Raw genomic sequence first — 24468 nt, forward strand, 5'->3', positions numbered from 1 at the left:
GAAAAAATATACTAAGGAATTCATTTGAAAATGTGACAAATGCCAAAGATATGCACCGATGATACACCAGCCTAGAGAACAACTTCATTCAGTCCTATCCCCATGGTCGTTCATGAAATAGGGAATGGATATCATCGGCCCTCTGCCATCGACCCCAGGTAAAGCTAAATTCATTTTATTTATGACTGACTATTTCTATACGTGGGTTGAAGCACAGGCTTCGAGAAATTCAGAGAAAAAAAAGTTATAGACTTCATTTGGTATCACATCATATGCCAATTCGGGATACCCGCCGAGATCGTATGCCCCAAGCAAGTCACTTGGGGCATTCTCTTCATTTCGAAGGGCCTCAGAACCGGCCCCTTCAAGCACATCCACCGATTGCTCATCACGGTCGGAGGCATCTTCAACCTCTGATGACTCGGGGACTTTGCTCGGGCCATCTTCTGAGATCTCCTCGGTCCGAGGCTGAACCTCTTCGATCATCACCGGCTCAGCGGCCATTGGGGCCTTGGCATTCCTCTTCGTTCGGGCTACTAGCTCGAAGCCAGCATCTTCATTTTCCTCTCCTTCCTCCCTTAGTCGCTGAGCTACATCAGCAGGCAGGACGGCGGTGTCTTTCTTCGACCTGCGAGCCTTGCTCTTCTTGGGCTTTGGAGTATCGGAAGACGAGACCCTTTTTCTTTTCTTTTCCTTCGACGATTTTGGGACCGGGGGCGAAACCTCCTTCTCCCCGGACGGGGGCCTCATGATGGCATTTTTCCCGAGGCCTGTATGAAAGGAAATCAAGTGAGTATAAGAGGAAAATATTTTAACAAAAGCCATCAGATACGTAAAGAAAAGGATTACCGTGATTTTTGGCTTCCCATCGGCCCCTTGCTAAATCACGCCATGAGCGCTCAACGTACGAGGAGGTCGAAGCTAGGGTCCGAACCCAGGTCTCGAGGTTCGGAATCACACCAGGCATCCAAGCGACCGCTACATCATAGAAAAGGATGTCGATGAGGAAGAGTAAAGGAAACAAAACAATTAATAGAAGCTAAAGGTCCGCTTCTATTATCCGCTCTTAGATTGCAGTTGCTTTTTGAGTTCTCTCTTTCATTCTTTATGGGTCTTCCCAGTCCGTTAGATCAAGATAAGAATGGTATTAGATAAATGTCTTCTTCTTTACTGAGGGAGTAGGTATGAGGCGTAGAGTTGCCGTAACTTGGGCTCATCATGCTATATTCACGGGGAAGGAAAAACGAGCAGTTTACGCTTTAGTAGCTACCGTTTATTTTTGACTGATAGAAAGTATCTCTCTTTTGTCCCTCCTGACCGAACTCGCCAAAAAAATCACAATAGAAAAAGTTGTTCTTGTCACGAGCTACACCAACCTAGTAACATCAAATAATTAAAGATACGATTTTGGAATATATTTTATAAATTTTATCATTTGCAATTAGTTAATACAATATGGCAAAACACAAAAAGTAGACGTTACAAACTAAATCAGGATTATCATAGAGTATAATATAAATTTATACATGGAGTTAATACTAAAGTAATCTGTGGGACATTCTCGAATGTACTAGACAATGATATATTTGACACTCACCCTTTCTTCTAGACTGCTTCCCTTCCCCTGCTCTGGAGAAAAGGCAAAATGCCGAGGCCAAAAAGGCGTAATCAGAAAAAACTAAAAGCTTCATCATCTTCCTCCTCACCACAACTGCCGTCGCCGCCATGGGTGTAGCTTCCACCGGAAATCACTGCAAACATTCTGCAACGATTGGGAGCGGTCCAGATAGTGTGGAGTGCGCAGAGAGTTTGTAGTACGTGGTGGAAGGTATGCCATGACCCCGCTATGTGGCGTGTTGTTGACTTGAAGAATGATATCAAAATGCCTCGGGTGTTGGAGAAGATATGTCGGATTGCGGTGGATCGTAGCCAGGGTCAATTACTCAAAATTAATATCGAGTATTTTGGTAGCAGAGACTTGCTCAACTACATTGCTGAGAGGTACACTAGATCTTATCTTAAATCAGCTGATTTAACAATGAATCATCTTGAATTTCATCTTGAATTAGCATGCATTGTGTTGGAGTAAATGGGAAGAGGGAGTAGATGAACAAATTAATTAGTGTACTCAGCAAGTTGGGTTCATGAAATACAAATTGCCTTTTTCTGTTTCCGAGGGTCTCCTGGAAACAGCCTCTCTGCCCCTCGGGTAGAGGTAAGGTCTGCGTACATATTACCCTCACCAGACCCCACTTGTGGGATTACACTGGGTTGTTGTTGTTTTTGTTGTTGTTCTACATTCTAAAATTGTATCCCCGTTGTGTTTTGCATCTCTTTCTCCTTGACCTATCAAAATGCAATGACAATCTTTTACCTCTTTCATAAATAGGGGAGCCTAGCATCTTTTTTTGGAGATATCTGGGCATGACTAAATAAGCTATCTGTGCTTGCTTATTTTTCCTCTATTCGTTTTTCCTAACCCAACATTTCAAATGTCAATTCATGGCTGAAGTACTTGTACAGAAACATCATTACTTTTTGAACTAATATCATTAAACTTGTGAGTAACTTGTACTTTGTGTTTACGGCGTAAACATCATACACATCTGGAGGAAATTATACTGTAGGGACAAGCTGAAATAGGGCACCTGAGAAATTCAACTTACAAAAATTGGGACAACCAAAAAGAACTCTTTCCTTTGATAGGTAGCTAGAAAACGACTACTCTTTAGCTTTCGAGAAGGATAATGAGAAATGGTACTCCCTTCCCTTTGTTCCAGTTTATGTGAACCTATTGTAGTTCGTTCCAAAAAGAATGACCCCTTTTTAAATTTGGAAACAATTTAGCTTAAACTTCCAATTCTATCCTTAATGAGAAAACTTTTATAACCACACAAATACTCTGGACCCCTTTTTAATTTGTTTAGGATCATAAATTCTAAAAGTCTTCATTTTTTTTCTTAAACTTCATGCCCAGTCAAACATGTGAAGGATTGCGTATAGGTGTTCGTAACACGCAGCGGAAGACAATAACAATCTTAGGCAGATCTTTTCGTGTTTAAAATTTATTTACATGTCAAAGATCGGATCTGAGACGTACATGGTGAAGAGAGTCTCGTTTCAAAATTCTTCGATAGTGCGAAGACTCTATGTGTATCCACACCGAGACCGATTCTTGCTATCAACTCTTTGATCAATGAAACCTGTGAACAAATTGAATGAAAAAGAAGCTGAAATTTTTCTCAAAAACTTCGGCGTAGTAGTAATAGGACAAGTAAACAATTTTCTGTGTCAAACATATCTCTCTCGATTGTGCGGCTCATGGATGCCTTATGTTTTTTTCTCACTTCCTTGTCACATATATACTGATATTTATATATCACCTTTAGTAATCCTTTTCCTATTGGTTAAGAAAAGACTAAAGGTCGTGACCTATTGTTTAAGTGCATTGGCAAAATATTTTCCTAATAAAATATTATATTAATCCAATTGCAAATTGGATTGAGGTTGCCGTCAGTCCTTTTTATGGACTTTAGACATGAATCCAACTCGATTCATTAGTCTTCAATTTTCAATTACCATAAAATATGCCGCAGGAATTCCTTTATGGACACTCCATGTCCAATTCAAAATTGGATCAAATAGTCTTTATTAATACTTTTATACATCCCATATATAAATGCATAGTATTAATTATGAGTACTAAATATATATCACATATATATTCCAATCAAGAGATATAATTTAATTTTCTATTCCAAATAGAAAACTTCAATTTGTTCATAATATTAATTATATCCTCTGTGCTAGCAAAGAATATAATAATATTTTATTTGGACTAATAACTAAATCTATTTGACTAATTAAATTCCTTAATTTAATTATCAAATAATAAGTTAATTAATCCTTTAGCAAAGATCAGAACACTCGTAAGTGACGACCCCATAGGTTCAATACTAAACCGGTAGTAAATTGATCACATCAATATACTAATCAAGGGTGGCGTCTAGCAACACTCCTTAACGACCGGATAGCATGAAGTATACAATTTACTCTCAAGAACCAGTAGAAGAATAATGTAGTAATTCCTTCTGTCCTTATAGCTCTGGATCACCCTAGGATATGGTTCAACTATCAAATCCTAATAGGCGACCAACTATGTGTTCATGTCAAATATAATCGACCATTGAATGACCTAAGAAACGCATTTCTTCTTTCATTCAATTGCCCTGGCCAAGGTCTTAGTTTGGTCGTTTATAATTCATGACGACATGGAGCTTAAACTCATTACCAAGAGTTGACAGATTCCATCTTGATCAATCACCAATTCTACAAGCATTTAATCGTACTCAATATCCTTTCAACTATCGCCTTAGGGCCATAGGTGTCTGGTATCAAAGCACAATAAATAACTTGTCAATTACTATGACGATCTCACGTCAAAGGAAACTCTTACATCACATTCTTCAAGAGAATATCCTATTGACAGTTTATGGTAATTCTAACCAGTAGGAATTATCCAATGAGTCGACTCAATGATCATATCTCTATATGCATCATCTATCTATGTAATTTAGTTAATGAGATCAACTAATCTTTATCCCTTAAAGACGATCACATAAATATTGATCTAACCGGATTACTAATGTCCAAATTAATAATCCTACGATCAAGAACAAATTTTGGAATAAATTATAAGAAACTTTACTCTCATTATTATGATCTCCATCACAATGTCAAGTCTTAAAAATTTAATCAAGGACCTTATCAAATTAATCAAGCAATTAATAACAATGGTAAAAGAATATCAAATGTCATATATATTTTATATCAAATAACGTTCACAAAAATATGTTCACATCATCAAATATGATATTGGATCTAGGGCATATTTACTATATTCCCAACAATCTCCCACTTGCACTAGAGCTAATCGCTTTTGTACTTCATTCACAATTTCCACTTGTGCTTGTCAAACTACTTTGCGCCAAGAGCTTTAGTGAATAGGTATGGAGAATTTTCCTTTCCATTAACCTTTTGAATCTAGACGTCTCCACGTTCAATGATTTCTCTTATCAAGTGATACCTTCACAGAAAGTGTTTGGACTTTTGGTGTGATCTTGGTTCTTTTGCTTGAGCAATGGCTCCAGTGTTGTCACACAACAGTGGAACCGTACCTTCTATTGAAGGAACCACACCAAGTTTAGTTAAGAACTTTTTCATCCACACAACTTCCTTAGTTTCACTAGCTACTATATATTCTGCTTCAGTCACTGAATCAGCTACTGTAGCTTGTTTGGAACTTTTCCAACTCACTGCACCACCATTTAAGGTGAATACATAACCAGAAATAGATTTGCTATCATCTCTATCTGAAGAGAAACTTGCATCAGTATAACCTTCAAGTTTCAACTCAGTATCTCTATAGATGAGGAATTGGTCTTTAGTCCTTAAGTACTTAAGAATGGTCTTCACTACCTTCCAATGTTCCTCACCAGGATTTGCTTGATATCGGCTAGTCACTCTAAGTGCATAAGCCATATCAGGATGTGTACATGTCATGGTATATATGATAGCTCCCACTGCACTAGCGTATGGGATCCTACTCGTCCGTTCTCTCTTCCGGTGTTTTAGGAAAATCCTCCCTACCGAGAGTAATTCCAGTGCCTATCGGTAGATAGTCTCTTTTGGAATTATCCATATTATACCTCTTTAAAATGGTATCAATGTACAAGGACTGGGAAAGTCCAAGCAGCTTCCTAGATCTATCTCTATAGATCTTTATTCCTAATATATAAGCTGCTTCTCCCAAGTCTTTCATTGAGAACTGTTCAGATAGCCAAATTTTGGTACTTTGCAATGCCGGTATGTTATTCCCTATGAGCAATATATCATCAACATACAACACTAAGAATATAATTGTACTTCCACTAACCTTTTTGTACACACAAGGTTCTTCTTCGCATCTAACAAAATTGAACTTTTCAATTATCTTGTTAAAGCGAATATTCCAACTTCGAGAAGCTTGCTTTAGTCCATAAATGGATCTTTATAGCTTGCAAATTTTATTATGATCAGACGAAGACCTGAAACCTTCAGGTTGTGTCATGCACACATCCTCTTCTAGCTCACCATTAAGGAAAGTTGTTTTCACATCCATTTGCTATATTTCATAATCATAGTATGCTGCTATAGCAAGCAAAATCTGAATTGATTTGAGCATTGCCACGGGAGAGAAAGTCTCGTCATAGTCGACTCCTTCTTTCTGACGATATCCCTTGGCAACAAGACGGGCTTTGTAGGTCTCCACTTTTCCGTCTGCTCCAATCTTTTTTTTAAAAACCCATTTACAACCTATAGGTTTTATATCCTTTGAAGGTTCAACTAAAGTCCATACTTTATTTTCCTTCATGGATTCCATTTCGGATTCCATGGCCTTTTGCCACTTCTCATAATCAGAACTTAGTATAGCCTCTTCATAGGTCTTAGGGTCATCATCATTATGATTAACCTCATTTGATACATCATCTTGTACCATTAAATTTAATCTAGTTGGTACATGACGTTCTTTTGTAGACCTTCTAAGAGGTACTTGTACAACCTGTTCACGTTGTGCTGGATTTGGTTGTTGTTCAATTTGGTTTGGAACTAGTTCATTAACCTGTTCTTGCACTTCATTTAGTTCTTGAACTTCAACCGTTGAAGATGACAACTTCCTTTGCAACTTCAAAACATCCAATAAAGGTTCTTCAACTTGCGTCTTATGATCTTTATATTGTGTTGATTCATCAGTTTCTTGAACTTCATCAAGTTCTATTTCTCCATTATAATTTCCTTCTAAAAGAAATTCTCTTTCCAAAAAGGATGCTCCTCTGGCCACCAACAATTTATGGTCAGAAGGGTAATAGAAATAATATCTCATTGTTTCCTTGAGATACCCAGTGAACCTACACTTATCAGATCTTGAGTCAAGTTTATCAGACTGTAATCTCTTAACATAAGCTGGACAACCCCAAACATTAATATGTTTAAGGTTAGGCTTAAACTTTTTGAAATAAACTCAAGTTGGTCTGAGAATGCTCCCAGGCACTCTCCCCGAGGCGCTCGAGAACCATGAATCCTAGCTTTTCACCACCACCACCAGAGATATCTCCCTGCCGCAAACTTTCCCCAGAAATCTCACCGGCGTACAGTCAGCCACGCGAGCTCCGGCGAGCTTCCTCTCATGCGCCGGCGCGTGAGGCCACAACAGGCCTCCTTTCACTTTCTTCTCTTCAGACAACCTCTTCGTGAGGCTGTTTCGACCGCTCCTCTTCCACCACCTCCTTTTTTTGACCTCTTTCTTTTTTCCTGCGACGGAAGTGGCTTTTTTCGGCCAGATTTCAATATTTTTCTTCCGTAAACCTCTTTGCCAGCCTTTACTCCGACCTCCAAATTCCAAACTCTTTCACTATTTTCCGGCGACGGGTGAGTCACCTCTGGCCGGATTTCATTTTACCTTTTTCAGATAGCCTCCTAGTTTGGGGTAGGCGCACCTAGATAGGATGGATTGTTCAGAGAGAAATTCCTTTTTCTCTCTAGAATCCAGAAAATTGGAAAATATGTCTCATCAAAGCTGTTTCCTGGCCAGCCCTAGAATTAGGGGGCAGATGTCACCGAAAGTTAGACGTGGGGCAGGAGCCACATTTTACGCTGCTGGGGACCACACTCTCAGGCGCAAGGGCTTCTTGGATTCTTGTCTAATCGGGTCTTTCTCCAAATGGGTTGGCTCCCCGGAGGCTGTTAGGAACTGGACAGCAGAGGCTTGGAACGTCAAGAACGGGCTGAAAATATCGCAACTGGGGAACACTCAATACTTGTTTTGCTTCATTGACGAGTCTCAAGCTTCAGAAATTCTTATCAGAGGAAACAGATTGTTCGATGGGAACTTCCTAAAGTTAGACAGATGGGTGGAGCACGACGGGTGTCTCGATCCTCGTTTCGCAAGCAAAACCTTGGTGGTCAACATGGTTGGTCTCCTTGTGCATCTTTGGTGTCTTGACCTTTTCAAGAATTGGAGAGATCCGTGGGGGCTTCATCGATGTTACCTGTAGCCTACACGATCTATCTCGAGTGAGGATTGTGGTGAGAAATGGGGGCAGAATCCCGGTCTCCATCGTAGTGGAAGATGGCTACTTGAGTTACAGAGTTTGGTTGAGCCCTGAATTTCGCCCTATCTTTATGCCTGTGGTAGTGGCGGAAGAAAAGGGAATGCCAAATAGAAGGGAGGGTAGGGAAAATTAATCATTGAAGGGAGGAAGAAGCTCACCGGATCATTGGGCAACGACAAAACCACAAATAAGAGCGAGAAGAAACGAGGGGTCTGAATTTGGGAGGAGAAGACAAAACTTTATCAGGAATAGAAGACGTGAATGCCCCTGGATCAGGCACGACAGATGGAAAGGCAGAATGGGTCGGTCCTCCCCTAAGCATAACAGGGTCGGGCAAGCTTTCAACAAGTATAAGTCTGTGCTTTCACAAAAGGGCCCAGCAACTTTTCCTAGTACTATTAGAATCGATCCTTAGGGGCCCAGATTATCTAATGCCGTGGATGATAAGACTCCTAATAATTTGGGAACAAATGTTCCTTCTTCTGCTGCCAATGCTGGTTCCCACAATGGCATTTCTTCTACGGGCTCCAGTGGAATACGCCCCTCCTCGACAGCGGATGCTCCAGAGGTAGCACAGGCTAAAGGAAGTGTTGCTACTCATCGGCCTACCATCTCTGATGGACCCAGTTTCATCACCCCCTCATCCTCCTCGTCCGAGGAGATTGCTGCCAACTGTGCTAGAATTGCAATTACAGCCAAAGTGATACCTAGGGTTCCATGCCCTCCTTAGCCACAGATACTTGCTGACGTTTCTTCCTACAGAAGTGGGGTGTTAACTTCAGAGGTCAGCGTCTCTCAAGAAACTAGTGTGAATATCCCGACACCTAAGGGTACTACTGTCAGCAATGCTATGGTCTTGTATTCCTCAGGCGGGAGCAAGGAAGGGGCACTTATAGGAGATGCATGTCTAATTTCGTCACGTAGTGGAGGGGATTTGTCATTCTGGATGGAGGAGAAACTATTAAACTTTGGAAAAAATTTGGGAGTTTCTTTTGAAGGAAAGGAGGATAGGGTGTTAAAACTGTTGAGGGAGATTGAGTAACAGTCTTTCTTTCATGGTGAGTCGAGTCAAGGGGGTAGGCAAAAAAATTTAGGGGATGTAGTGGTGTATCAGAGAAGGGGCCGGGTGTGCGACAGGGGGGAAGGAAGTTCGGCTATGGGGGGTGGGGAAGAAGGGGATATTGTTGCTTATGGAAGTTAAGATCCTTTTATGGAATGTGAGGGGAATGAATGACCCAAACAAAAGGGCCATCATCAAAGTGGGAGTTAGAGAGTGGGGTGCCAACCTAGTTTGTTTTCAGGAGACCAAAATGAAAGTTCTGTCAGATGCAATTGTGAGGAGTGTCTGGGGAGGTAGTTGGGTAAATTATGACTATGTCCCAGCAGTGGGAAGTGCCGGGGGCATCCTTCTTATGTGTGGTGATAGAAGTCTGGAGGTAAATGAGATTAAGAAAGGGGTATTTTCTCTAGCAGCTCTTGTCAAAGATAGAGGGAGTGGGGTAGAGTGGGGATTTGGGGGAGTGTATGGCCCAGTGGGAGAAGGGTCCAAGGCGGTCTTCTGGGAGGAAGGGGTATTTTCTCTAGCAGCTCTTGTCAAAGATAGAGGGAGTGGGGTAGAGTGGGGATTTGGGGGAGTGTATGGCCCAGTGGGAGAAGGGTCCAAGACGGTCTTCTGGGAGGAACTGGTGAATGTTATGGGGGAATGGGATATTCCATGGGTTTTAGGGGGAGACTTTAACACTATCAAATTCCCGGAGGAGAGATTAGGGTTAGTATGATTTCAAGGGCCATGGAGGAGTTCTCTGACTTCATTAATGATCAGTTTCTCATCGATCTTCCTCTGTCAAGGGAAAGGTTTACTTGGGCCAGGGCGGAGGAATCAAACTCAAGGTCTAGACTTGATAGATTTCTTATATCGACCTCCTGAGATGAGCTGCTGTCGAATGCGCTTCAGCTTCCTTTACCGAGGCTGACTTCGGATCATTTGCCCATCATGCTTGATGGACGGAAAGGGAGAGGGGTGCGCGCTCCTTTCCGTTTTGAGAACATGTGGTTGAAAGTGCCAGGATTTGGCGACAAAGTGAAAGAATGGTGGACAAGCTACGAGGTAACAGGGACACCTTCATTCCGTCTTTCAAAGAAACTTAAGTTGCTTAAGAGAGATACCATTAGGTGGAATAAGGAGGTCTATGGGAGGGTAGAGGTTAGAATGAGGGAGGTCATGCATGAATTGGGGGAATTAGAGAGAGTGGAAGGGGCGAGGGAGTTAGATGAATCCGAGAAGGCAAGGCTGGGGGAGGTGAAGAAAGAGGTAGTTGATTTAGCAATAGCTCAGGAGACTAGTTGGCGGCAAAAATCGAGGGCACTCTAGTTAAAGGAGGGGGACTCGAACACCAAGTTTTTTCATAGGGACAGAGACTCTTTAGATGTGGATGGGGTGAGGACTGAGGGTGAGGAGGAGGTGAAGGAGGCGATAGTGGGGTTTTATGAGAATTTATACAAAGAAGAAGAAAGTTGGAGGCCTACTTTGGGGGGAATAGATTTCAACCACATAGGGGAGAGAGACAGTGTATGGTTAGAAAGGGCTTTCGAGGAGGAGGAGGTGCACGAGGCGGTGTCGAGTTGTGATGGTGATAAGACACCCGGACCTGATGGTTTCTCCATGTCCTTTTTCCAATTCTGTTGGGACATTATTAAGGGGGAGTTGTTGGAAACAATTGAATACTTTCACGAGAACAGTGTCTTCAAGCGAAGTATCAATGCTTTTTTTATTACCATCGTGCCTAAAAAAGAAGGTGCATCTTCTATCAGAGACTACAGGCCTATTAGTCTTGTGGGGAGCATTTACAAGATTATTTCCAAAGTGTTATCCAACAGACTCAAAAAGGTTCTTGACACTATTGTTTTGCCATCCCAGAATGCTTTTGTGGAAGGTAGGCAGATCCTTGACGCCGCTTTGGTGGCGAACGAACTTGTCGACTCAAGAAGAAAAAATAGAGAACCCGACTTACTCTGCAAGCTGGACGTTGAGAAGGCGTTTGACCACGTCAACTAAGAGTTACTGGATTTCATTATGTTATAGATGGGGTTTGGGGCAAGATGGAGAGGATGGATCAAGTACTGCATTTCATCAGTCAGATTCTCGGTCCTGGTAAATGGTAGCCCGTGTGGCTTCTTTAGCAGCTCCAGGGGTCTCAGGCAAGGCGACCCTCTATCCCCAATGCTATTCATTCTAGTGATGGATGCTCTGAGTAGAATGATGGATCGTGCGGCAGCAGGAGGATTCTTGAGAGGTTTCTCAGCTCCAATCGGGGCTAATAGTGGCAGAAGAGTCTCCCACTTGCTCTTTGCAGATGACACCCTGGTTTTCTGTGATGCAGATATGGATCAGTTGACACACTTGAAGTACATACTACAGTGGTTTCAGATTGTATCCGCGCTGAAAATCAACCTCGGCAAGTGTGAGATTTTTCCGGTGGGAGAGGTGAACTACATCGATGTTATGTCCCGTGTCCTTGGTTGCAAGGTTGGCTCACTTCCTACTACCTACCTGGGACTTCCTTTGGGATCTTCGCATAAAGATACTATAGTCTGGAATCCAGTGATTGAAAGGGTAAAAAAAAGATTAGCAGGTTGGCAGAAATGGTACTTGTCAAAAGGCGGTAAGGAAGTGTTTATTAAAAGCACCTTATCGAGTATTCCCACCTACTACTTGTCCCTGTTGCAAGCCCCTGCGAGCATCACAGCAAAACTGGAGCGGCTTCAAAGGAATTTCCTATGGGATGCGGCTGATGGAACTAGAAAGTTTCACCTTGTGAATTGGCAGTCAGTCACTGAGTAAAAGATCTCAGGGTATTCAACCGAGCTCTGCCGGGGAAGTGGATGTGGAGATTCGGTGTGGAAGACCACGCTCTATGGATGGAGGTCATCGCAGAAAAATATATCTACACAAAAGGGGGTTGGAGGACCAAGGCAATCACAGCACCTTTCAGTTGTGGCATGTGGAGGAGCATCATGAAGAATTGGGAAGTATTCAATGGCAACATAACTTACATGGTGGGCGATGGAAGGAGAATAAGCTTTTGGCATCAGAGGTGGTGTGGAGAGAATACTCTGAGCGCCTCTTTCCCACACGTCTTCAGAGTTTCAAACCAGAAGGAATTGATGGTTCATCAAATTTGTAAGGAGCATGAAGGGGGGAGGGGAGTTGGGACCTATCATTTAAAAGAAACATGCAAGATTGGGAGATTGCAAAACTCCAAGACTTGTTGACACTTCTGTACGGGCAAGACTTGCCCCGACCCTCTAGTGATTCTTGGAAATGGGGATTGCGTGCCGATGGTTTGTTTTCCATAAAGTCGTTCTACCAGAGTATGTTGGTGAGAGGGGAGACAACTTTCCCTTACTCATCGGTATGGGTTCCTAAAGCACCCACAAAGGTGTGTTTTTTTGCATGGCTAGCGGTGAGGGGTGTGATTTTAACAGCGAAAAATCTGCAAAAGAGAGGAATTACACTTGTTAGTTGGTGCTACATGTGTAAAAGCTCGGGGGAAGAAGTCAATCATCTTTTGTTGCACTGCCCTGTGTCATCGGCCTTGTGGAGGGCAATTCTGAATCTTTTTGGTGTTCAATGGGTGATGCCAAGCTCTATAAAGGAAATGCTATACAGTTGGGTCGGTCTATGAAGAAGAAGAAAACGAAAGGCGTGGAAGTTGCACCGTTAGCTCTCATGTGGATAGTTTGGGGAGAGAGAAATAGGAGAGCTTTTGAAGGGGTTAAGTCTCCTTTCTCAGCTCTTAAGAGTAGGCTTTTTTCTTTGATTGCTTTTTGGTGTACCCATATAGGCCCTACTTGTGTGGAAGATTGGGCGTCTTTCATAGAGAATCATATTATGATGTAGATTCTCTACTTTGTTGTATAAATCTTGTATAAGGGAGTTTTCCCCTACCTTTGATCAAACTTTAATATGTTTAAGGTTAGGCTTACATCCTTTCCATATCTCATATGGTGTTGTATAGACTAACTTAGTGGGAACTTTATTAAGTAAGTATGTTGCTGCTTCCAAAGCATATCCCCATAAATTTTTTTGGAAGATCAGTGAACCCCATCATAGATCTCACCATATCTAATAAGGTTCGAGTTCTCCTTTCAGACACACCATTGTGTTGTGGTGTTCCTGGAGGTGTCCACTGTGAGAGAATCTCATTCTCTTTGAGATATCTAAAATCTTCACTAAGATATTCTCCACCTATATCAGACCTTAGTACTTTGATACTTTTACCAGTCTGCTTCTCAACTTCACTACGGAACCTTTTGAACATTTCAAAAGTTTCAGACTTGTGTTTCATAAAATATACAAATCCATATCTTGACATATCATCAGGGAAGGTGATGAAGTAAGAATATCCACCTCTAGCTTGAATTTTTATAGGCCCACAAATATCTGTATGAATTAGTCCCAATAATTCAGAAGCTCTTTCTCCACTTCCATTAAATGGAGATTTGGTCATTTTTCCTTTGAGACAAGATTAACAAGTTGAATATGATTCAAAATCATACTTGTCAAGGTATCCTTCCTTGTACAACTTGTTAATTCTTTTCTCTTCAATATGACCAAGCTTACAATGCCAAATGCATGTATAATTTACTTGATCATCTCTTTTCCTCTGAAGACTTGAAACATGCATAATCGAATTAGCATTCACATTAGGTAAGACATAAACATCATGTTGGAGATAGTCATTCACATATAAATTATCACTATAATAAATAGAGCAAATACCATTGTCTATATTAATGCGAAAACCACGTTTGTCTAACATAGAAGCTGAAGTTATGTTCGAAACAAATTTAGGACCGTAATAACAATCATCCAACATAAGTACTTTGCCCGTAGGCATTATTAAAGAAATTGATCCTACAGCTACGGCCGCAACTTTTGCACCATTTCCAACTTGTAGATTAACTTCCCCTTTCTTTAGTCTCCTATTTATCTTGAACCCGTGCAACATATTGCAGATGTTATAGCCACTGCCAGTATCTAATACCCACAGTGAAGAATTAGTAGTAGCTAAAGAAACCTTGAAAACATTTTTCATTAATGTCTCACCTTGTTTCTTGTCCTTTAGAGTTGCAAGATACTCCTTGCAGTTTCTCTTCCAATGCCCTTTCTTCTTACAGTGAAAACATACAGCATCATATACTGACTGCAAGATCAAATCTTCAGAAAGCTCTTTACCAAGCTTGTACCCCAACTTCTCATCTTCTTAGTAAGAACAATCATATGATTTGACAAGGGGTCCAACTGAAGAGTTAGTTTTCAATGTCCAACTGTGTATCAACCATCTTCTTTAGATATTCAATGATTGCAGTTGGATCCATATTCTGATGCTTCCTCTGGAGTTCATAACTCATAGAAGCAAAAATGATGTGTTTAATAGCAAGACATTCTTCCAAGTGTTTCTGATAAACCTTGGTGCTTTGAACATCATTCTCTGGTGGGATTAGCTTTGCAGGCTTATCGATCACATCAATGAGCTTTTCATGCATGAGAACAATTCTCAAATTTCTATAACAGTCATCAAAGTTTGGTCCTACCAACTTGTTGGTCTCAAGTATTTCACGCAGTGATATAATAGACATATTGAGAAATCTAAAATATAGAAAAGAAAAGGCAATAATATAAGAACATATTTACATGTATCATAAAGACATGGACTTTTATCTAAATGATATTTCCACTAATTATTTTAAACTATTTACCCTCATTATAGTTTACGAAATCTTTATTCTGTTAGTGGAGTAAAAGAATCCTTTAATAATATGTATGAGCCCCTTGGAAGTCAAGTCGTTTCTCACATATATTTTAAAGGTAGGTACTCTTACCAATTGTATCCCCATACAATTTCCTTAATTAGCTCTATGTCAAATAGTCCCCTGGTAGTCAGGTCGATCCTATTGGTATAATTGAGTTCAACCATCATGATAGCAAAGAATTTATTAAATTTTATACTCCTCGGGTAGTCCAGGCGTCTAGTAAAAAATTGAATAATTCTTGCAATCCATGCATCTAATGCAATAAATAATTTTAACATATTCTCGGACTATAAGTCTCTTGGTAGTCAAGCCGCTCCTTATAAACAAGAAATAAGTAAAATTATTTACTTTGATGGATAGCTCTATAATAAAATATCTTATATTTTATTATTTAAGAACTCAAATTTTAGTAAGAGAGAATTGTTACTAAAACAATTTTTAATAACATGAATTAGATCAAATATTTTATAGCATGTGAATTTAGTTCAAGTTGTCTACATGCTTAGTTTTAAATTAATTTACATCACATGTAATAAATAATTCAAAATTATGTAACGAACTAGCACGTGAGATAAAAACAAAATTCAACATTCTTCTAACATGTTTAATCTATATATCACATATATCACAAAAAAGTAATTCATGCCAGAATATCATTATTAATTAACATCTCATCAACTAATAACAATTAAAAATAACAATAGAATCATTTAACCTATTATAGATTCTCGTCGTATCTAATACAAAAATTTCAAATTCAAGTTACGAACTATCTCAATAGTTTAACTTATATGTATATATATATTTTATTCACAATAAAATTATATCAATCCATATGCATTCAAACAATTTGACTATTGCATAAAACATATGTATTATGGTTTGAACTCTTCAAATATAATCTTAAAATATTTTTAAATAAATTTTAGACACGAGAAACCTGGCTCTGATGCCACTGAAGGATTGCGTATAGGTGTTCGTAACACGCAGCGGAAGACAATAACAATCCTAGACAGATCTTTTCGTGTTTAAAATTTATTTACATGTCAAAGATTGGATCTGAGGCGTACCTGGTGAAGAGAGTCTCGTTTCAAAATTCTTCGATAGTGCAAAGACTCTATGCGTATCCACACCTAGACCGATTCTTGCTATCAACTCTTTGATCAATGAAACCCGCGAACAAATTGAATGAAAAAGAAGCTGAAATTTTTCTCAAAAATTTCGGCGTAGTAGTAATAGGACAAGTAAACAATTTTCTGTGTCAAACATATCTCTCTCGATTGTGCGGCTCATGGATGCCTTGTGTTTTTTTTTGCACTTCCTCGTCACATATATACTGATATTTATATATCACCTTTAGTAATCCTTTTCCTATTGGTTAAGAAAAGACTAAAGGTCGTGACCTATTGTTTAAGTGCATTGGCAAAATATTTTCCTAATAAAATATTATATCAATCCAATTGCAAATTGGATTGAGGTTGTCGTCAGTCCTTTTTACGGACTTTAGACGTGAATCCAACTCGATTCATTAGTCTTCAATTACCATAAAATATGCCGCAGGAATTCCTTTATGGACATTCCATGTCCAATTCAAAATTGGATCAAATAGTCTTTATTAATACTTTTATACATCCCATATATAAATGCATAGTATTAATTATGAGTACTAAATATATATCACATATATATTCCAATCAAGAGATATAATTTAATTTTCTATTCCAAATAGAAAACTTCAATTTGTTCATAATATTAATTATATCCTCTGTGCTAGCAAAAAATATAATAATATTTTATTTGGACTAATAACTAAATCTATTTGACTAATTAAATTCCTTAATTTAATTATCAAATAATAAGTTAATTAATCCTTTAGCAAAGATCAGAATACTCGTAAGTGGCGACCCCATAGGTTCAATACTAAACCGGTAGTAAATTGATCACATCAATATACTAATCAAGGGTGGCGTCTAGCAACACTCCTTAACGACCGGATAGCATGAAGTATACAATTTACTCTCAAGAACCAGTAGAAGAATAATGTAGTAATTCCTTCTGTCCTTATAGCTCTGGATCACCCTAGGATATGGTTCAACTATCAAATCCTAATAGGCGACCAACTATGTGTTCATGTCAAATATAATCGACCATTGAATGACCTAAGAAACGCATTTCTTCTTTCATTCAATTGCCCTGGCCAAGGTCTTAGTTTGGTCGTTTATAATTCATGACGACATGGAGCTTAAACTCATTACCAAACAGATTCTATCTTGATCAATCACTAATTCTACAAGCATTTAATCATACCTAATATCCTTTCAACTATCGCCCTAGGGCCATAGGTGTCTGGTATCAAAGCACAATAAATAACTTGTCAATTACTATGACGATCTCAGGTCAAAGGAAACTTTTACATCACATTCTTCAAGAGAATATCCTATTGACAGTTTATTTTAATTCTAACCATTAGGAATTATCCAATGAGTCGGTTCAATGATCATATCTCTATATGCATCATCTATCTATGTAATTTAGTTAATGAGATCAATTAATTTTTATCTCATAAAGACGATCACATAAATATTGATCTAGCCGGATTACTAATGTCCAAATTAATAATCCCACGATCAAGAACAAATTTAGATTAAATTATAAGAAACTTTACTCTCATTATCATGATCTCCATCACAATGTCAAGTCTCAAAATTTAATCAAGGACCTTATCAAATTAATCAAGCAATTAATAACAATGATAAAAGAATATCAAATGCCATATATATTTTATATCAAATAACGTTCACAAAAATATGTTCAAATCATCAAATATGATATTGGATCTAGGGCATATCTACTATATTCCCAACAACATGTTCACGTAAATTGGAACAGGGGAGTAATGTATAGTGTGAACTAATTTGCTGCTATTGGTGTGTCCGACACCCACTTGTCTGCTTTTCAGTGAGCTTGGCTGTTGTTTACCTTTTAGTCTTCTTATAATTTCTCATTACTTTTTGTTTCCTCCATTAAATAAAAGTTCTCTTAAAGTAGTCAAATTGGGACCCTTTTGAACAGATCAAGCCAGCTTAGACATCTCAAACTTGTCGGGTGCTATTATATCTTAGATGGATGTTTGGCTGCAGCTGCTAAGAACTTCCCTCTGTTGGAGGAGTTGCAGATATACTTTTCCGGCATTAATAAAGATCTTATAAAAGTTATTGGTCATGCTTGCCCCCGGCTTAAGTCATTTACATTGAATGCCCATGGATTTCAAGGATATGAATGAAATGATGAAGCTCTAGCTGTTGCCAGAAATATGCCTGAACTGCGGCACCTTTCCCTTCTTGGAAATGTCTTGACAAATGAAGGCCTGCATGCCATTCTTGATGGCTGTCCACACCTTGAATCGCTCGACTTACGCCACTGTTACAATATAGATCTTGAAGGGGATTTAGGAAGAAGATGTAAAGAACAGATTGTTGATCTAAAGGACCCTCATGATTCCACTTACGGTTATGAATTCAATGCTGAGATTTATGATTATTTGTCTCCTGATTCAGACTGCCCATGTGGAATTACTGAATCTTCGTCTTCTGATGGTGAGTTCCATCGGGTCTATGACGATTTTAATGACTACTACGACTAAATCCATTTAGCAGCAAGTATCTTGGCGAAATGTTGTCCCTTATGAAGGTCATATTCAAACCAGAAATTACTGATGGTAAGAACCAAATATTATTCATCGTTCTTTGATACAGAACTTAAATGGTGGTTGCATTTTTGCAGTTTTTTGGTTGCTTTTGGGTGATATGGCATTTTTTTGCAACGGTGACAGGTGAAGTGTTTAGATTTGTTCATAGTTTGCAGCTGATTGTAATTAGAATGACCAAAGCAATCCTCTTCCTTTTGCATTTGAGGTGACGTCTACGACCTCTAGACAATCTTTTGTGGTTTTGCCCTTCTTTTGTTCATACCTCAAAGGGTCTTGGAACGCCCTAAGCTATGTATCTTGTATCTACTTTTCTTGAGCTTGTGTATAAAAGCTACTTCTGTTGTGCTTGTTCAGAGTAATATCTTCTTCTTTTCTTAATGTCTTTTGAGATAGTGGTAAGCTTGGCTGCTGGTTCAGTGTGACTCAAATTAACCTAATTATGCTTTTCAACTTCCAATCAAATTATTGGCATTACTTGTTTCTTCGTAATCATGGTTGAATCTGACTTATATCTTTTAGTGAACTTCTTTGTAAAAGTTTGATGATAATTTGTTGGTTGATACCTCATATTTACAGTTAGTCTCTTCCGTTGCATTTGGTTCTGTTAGATGTCTAAAAACGGCATATCGTTTGTCAAGTGGAACTTCTCCTTGAATGGATGGCCGAAAACAAAGAACATATTGAGAACAAGCAAAAAGAAATCCGCTTGGGTGTACAATTTCCAGGTCTTCTCTTTGAACCTCTGGACTTTTTTTTTATTTCTGAAGAGAGCATGAGGTGAGGCTTTAAGATCTTGAAAACAAAAAATTGATTTTAAGTAAATCTTGAATTTTGCAGGATTTTTACTTCGAAGTTAAAGGACTTCTAAGACTTCTTCTCTTTCTAAATTGTTGTTGTGTGATAGACCTCTGAAATATATTGTTTTCCAAAATAGACCTCTGGAATAGAATGACCGACATTTTTACTCTGGTTATTCTTCTATATTCGATATTGAAATCTGTATATTTTAAAATGAAGAAAGATTACTCGAGCTTATTTGAGATATTCTTCTCCTTCCTTTTCTTTCTTCAAGTTTTTCCTTTTAAATGTTGTAGTATTAACTTCGTTCAGTAAAGTTTCACTAGCTTGAGAAAATTCTTTTCCAGTAGGTTCCAGTACATAAGAGTTCCAGTAACTTGGTTGTGCATTACTTAGCGAATGGTGTATAACACAACAACAATAACAACCACCCAGTAGAATCCCACTAGTGGGGTTTGGGGAGGATAGAGTGTACGCAGACCTTACCCCTATCCCGGAGGGATAGAGAGGCTGTTTTCGGGAGACCATCGGGTCAAATATTGGTGTATAACACCACACATGAAATACATGAATTGTCTTTCTTTCCTTTTTTTTTTGGTGTAAACTTTAATATCATGTCCAACTCCAAGTTAGGGATAATGCATAAAAATCTCCCTAAAATTGATTTGGTGTGCAACTTGCACGCCTAAACTATGATGTGTTTGTATCACCTTTCTGAATTTCTCTTTTTGGCATCTATATTACCTTGCGCCGAAATTTAGCGAGTGGTGCTTTCCACACGCCAAACACATATAATTTCTATGCACGTTGAATTTTCTTAAAGTTCAATAAATTTTTTTCTTGTTTAAGACTCAAACATTTCCGGGATAACTTTTTTCGGCCAGATTTGTAAAGCTTGGCCGGAGCTCCTTCTTCCATTGTAGCAATGGTTTTAAATTTTAAACTTTTGGCATTTCATTTTAAATTAGGTTAATTTCTTTTGTTTAAACTCTTGCAATTTATGGAATTTATTTTTTTCCTTGCCAAATGTGTAACAAGTTTGGCCAGAATGTCAATTTTTTTCGCGCTCATATCCAAATTCTTCCTCACTTTCCCGAGAAAATAAGTTGGAAGGGAAAAAGAAAAGGAAAAGGAAAAGGAGACATGGTAAAAACGAGAATCGGGTGATGGTGGAAAAGCTGCCATGGTTGAAACTACCAGAAGTTACATGGGCTAACATATTACACAGGCTGGGTGTTATATAAATACTGGAGACCACAGAGAAAGTGTGCATACTTGGGGTAAGTGTGCAAGGATCTTCCCATGTAGCTAGTCATTGACATGTGGAACCTCTCTGACACGCCTTAAGACTTGGAGGAAATCTGCCGCCATGTCGTTGATAGCAGCCAAGTCCTTTGTTATGGACAAGTTGATTGCGTACCTAGCAGAGAGGTATATTCTTGCTTTCCTCAGTTTGTGATACCACTGTCATTGTGTTCTTTTGCGTGTGTGGGTGGGTGGGGGGGGGGGTCACTTATTCTTCTTTTTGCTTTTTTTTGATAACTTGTCTACATTTTTTTTTCTCACCAAAGGGTTAGCACGGATGTCCTGGTTGGCCACGGGCAAAATAGTACTGTGAAAAAAGGTGGAAAGAACTTCCATCGGTGAGTGAAATATAACATGAAACCGTTAGCTTTCAAGCAGTGGTAGGGAGGTTCCAAGTCTCTGATCGTCTGCCTGTTGAAAGATTGAGTGTATTAAAGGGAGATAAGTCTGTGTTTTTCTTTTAATGTTGATATTCCGCCTGAAATAAGCTTAATTGAGCATCGATTATGCTGCTCTTGGAGCTGCTGATGTCTGGTTGTTGTGTTATCATCTTTTCAGTATACTCTGGAATATGTAATATGTATTCACCTGCTGCCCATGGCTACAACAGTCGTTTAGTTGTAAAGCACTTTGTATTCCTATGGTGCTTCGCCATAGGCAAGAGTCTAAACATTGTCTGAAAGTTGTTTATAGTGTAAATATTAATCGGACCTTTAGTAGGATAAATGAAAGAAGATAAATGATTAGTCTATGAGATAGCTAGCAACCAACCGCTACCTCCCATCAAAGAATCATTGTTCTCTGGAAGTTCCTATGCTGGAGATTGCTCTAAAAAAGAGTTGGAAGATGTATATTAGGCCTCTCTATTCTCTTTCTGAGTTCCTTATTGTGGCATTTTTTTTTTTACTCTTTTTGTTTGTGTTGCCTCTAAAGTTCCGTTCCCTGGCGTCCCGTCCCTTCCTCCACTCCCTACAGCAGAAAGTAAGATAATAGAACACCAAAAAGATAGTACTTTTTTGCTATAACTGTCAGCAGAGATTGCTTATTGTCTTATCTCTTTTTATGTTTATGATTGATAAAGTAAGGTAGCAAATTGTTTTATCCTATGGTATACTTGCACTAATCTTCTGTATTAGGCAATCCAGTAATTGTGCTTCAGTCTACCATTAATTCATTTCTGCTTTTTTTTCACAAGATTAGGAAAATTGAAATGACTCAGTATTGCATTTTGCAACGAAATGGTACGTGAAGGCTTGATTGAAGTAGTTCAAAAGTTCCCATTGTTAGAAGAGTTGAGTCTGAGACACAGTATCACAACAGAAGGTGTTGGATCTGTTGGACGCTCCTGCACACAACTGAAGTCTTCTGAATTAAATAACTCAAGTTATAACATAGATGAGAAACGTGCCCTCTCTTCTCTGCTCCATCTGCAATATTGAAGCGTCTGGACACGTTGAAAAAAGATTTCTTATGGAGTGGCAACAAACAAAATAATTCCATCTGTCTTAGCTAGATGGAACAATGTCACAAGAAAGTGGAGTCGGGTCTTGGAATTAAGAATTGAAGCGCCATAATGAAAGCCTATTGCTGAAATGGCACTGGAGATTCAACCAGGAAGAAAATGCTTTTTTGGAGGAGATTACTGGTCGAAAAGTTTACTTTGGAAAATCCATGGTTCAGCGATGGTTCTAATGCCCCACATGGTAGAGGAATATGGAAGCATATCCGTCTCTTGGATGTAAATTCTCTGAAAATTCTGATTTTCTCCTCGGTAATGGTAGAAAAATCAGATTTTGGGAGGATGCATGGTTGGTTCCCGAATAATCTGCAGCATCTCCTCCCTTCACAATGCAGTGATCGCTGATTTTTCACTGCTCAAGGTTGGAATCTCTCTTAGAAGGAATTTGAATGGTTGGGAAGTGCCTAGGACTTGTGATTTGTTATTTATGCGAAACATCTCCTTAGACCATCCAGAAATGGAGTTCAGAACACGACGAGGACATCCAAACAATCCTTTTTCAGTGAAATCATGCTACAAAATGCCGTCTTTTACTGACAACATTAGTCCTTGACCTTGGAAGAAAATCTGGTACAATAATGCTATATTTGGCATTAGCTGGACTATGCCTTGTCTCCACTCAAGATTTTCTTATGTTCTGAACAGGGTCGGATTACCAAAAAAGTCCCTCAAAATTTGGAGTACTATATCCGAAGCCTTATGGTGGGCTGTCTGGTTCATAGGGAGGAAGATAATTTTTGAAGGTAAAAAGATAAACTTTCTTAGCCTTAAGTTGCGTAATATAGACCCTTGTGGTCCGGCCCTTCCCCGAACCCCGCGCATAGTGGGAGCTTACTGCATCGGGCTGCCTTTTTTTAGCCTTAAGTTTAGAACTATTTACTTGCTAACTTTTTGGTGCAACTAGTTTTTGTGCAGGATAGAGATGCCTTGTTAGATATAACGGGTGGATTGCACAACTTCAACTATGTTTTGAAGCACTACCTTAGTGCTTGTTCTCTTTAATAAAATATCTTATTACTACCCAAAAAATAGATGCGGCTTTAGCTATTTCACCAACTTCGGCTCATTGCTCACTGGGGGGACACTATGACCGATGAAGGTCTTCAAGCTATTCTTGATTGTTGTCCTCATCTTGTATCTCTTGACATGCTTTTATGCTTCAATCCTAGCATTTACTTAAGAGTTTTAGGATTTACTCGTCTGTTTGGCCAAATTCTTAAATACTGCATATTTTAAGAAGCACTTTTATCAGAATAGTTTTTCATAGAAGTACTTTGGAGAGAAGCACTTTGTATTTGAAAAATTCATTTAGAAAGCGCTTTTCTATTTAGTATTTGATAAAAATATGCCAATCTTTTCATGAAGTGTTTTGAAGTGTCAAATTACGAAAAGGACATTATTAAGATTTATTTTACAATTAGTATTATTTAAATGGAGAAATAATTTTAAATATTCTTATTAAAATGAATTTACTTATGTGTTTTGTTTATTTAGATGTAAAAATATATGTCAAGGTTTTTCATTAATTTAAGTACAGTTAAAACACAAACAAAAAAAGAAAGGGGGAAAGGCTTTATTTATATGGGTTGAATTAATGAAATATAGTTTGCTAAAACATAGCACTAACTATTTTGGTATGGATATTGTTGTCTTAAAAAACTTAATCTTTTGCTTTTGGTTCTGCTGTTGGATTTGTAGCTACTCTCCAACAATAGAAAATAGTTTTTGTTGCTGCTCAAAAATACTCTATTTTTTGGTCAAGCACTTCAAAATGTCAGAAAGTGTTATGATAAATATCACATTATGGTGGATGTTTACTCTTCTTGCATGATCTTCATCTCAAATGCTTAATGACATATTTAATGACATATTTTGTATGTTCAATGACATATTCCATGACATATTTTCTTCATTTTTTATGCCTATATAAAGGCCTTGTAATAGATAGGAAAATATACACAATTGAAGAAGAAATAAGAATCTCTCTTCCTCTCTCTCTCTGTATCGCTTAGTTTGTTTTTGCTTGTTCTATATTGTTATTTTGGGTTATATTTTATAACACGTTATCAGCATGAGACTATACCATCTCAAGAAGATCTTTGAGAAAATTAAGGTATAATTTTTCTCAAATTTGTATTTTTTAAATTATGCCTGATATTATGAAAAGAAAG

The 24468-nt window shown here is 38.5% G+C and overlaps 1 pseudogene; it reads left to right on the top strand.

Moving 5' to 3' along the window:
• The first annotated feature begins 1574 nt into the window (after window positions 1-1574).
• Window positions 1575-23578, top strand: LOC107801730 (putative F-box/LRR-repeat protein 9; annotated as a pseudogene).
• Window positions 23579-24468: the final 890 nt, after the last annotated feature.

The sequence above is a fragment of the Nicotiana tabacum genome, chromosome 5 (assembly GCF_000715075.1).
Source record: "Nicotiana tabacum cultivar K326 chromosome 5, ASM71507v2, whole genome shotgun sequence".
Classification (NCBI taxonomy): domain Eukaryota; kingdom Viridiplantae; phylum Streptophyta; class Magnoliopsida; order Solanales; family Solanaceae; genus Nicotiana; species Nicotiana tabacum.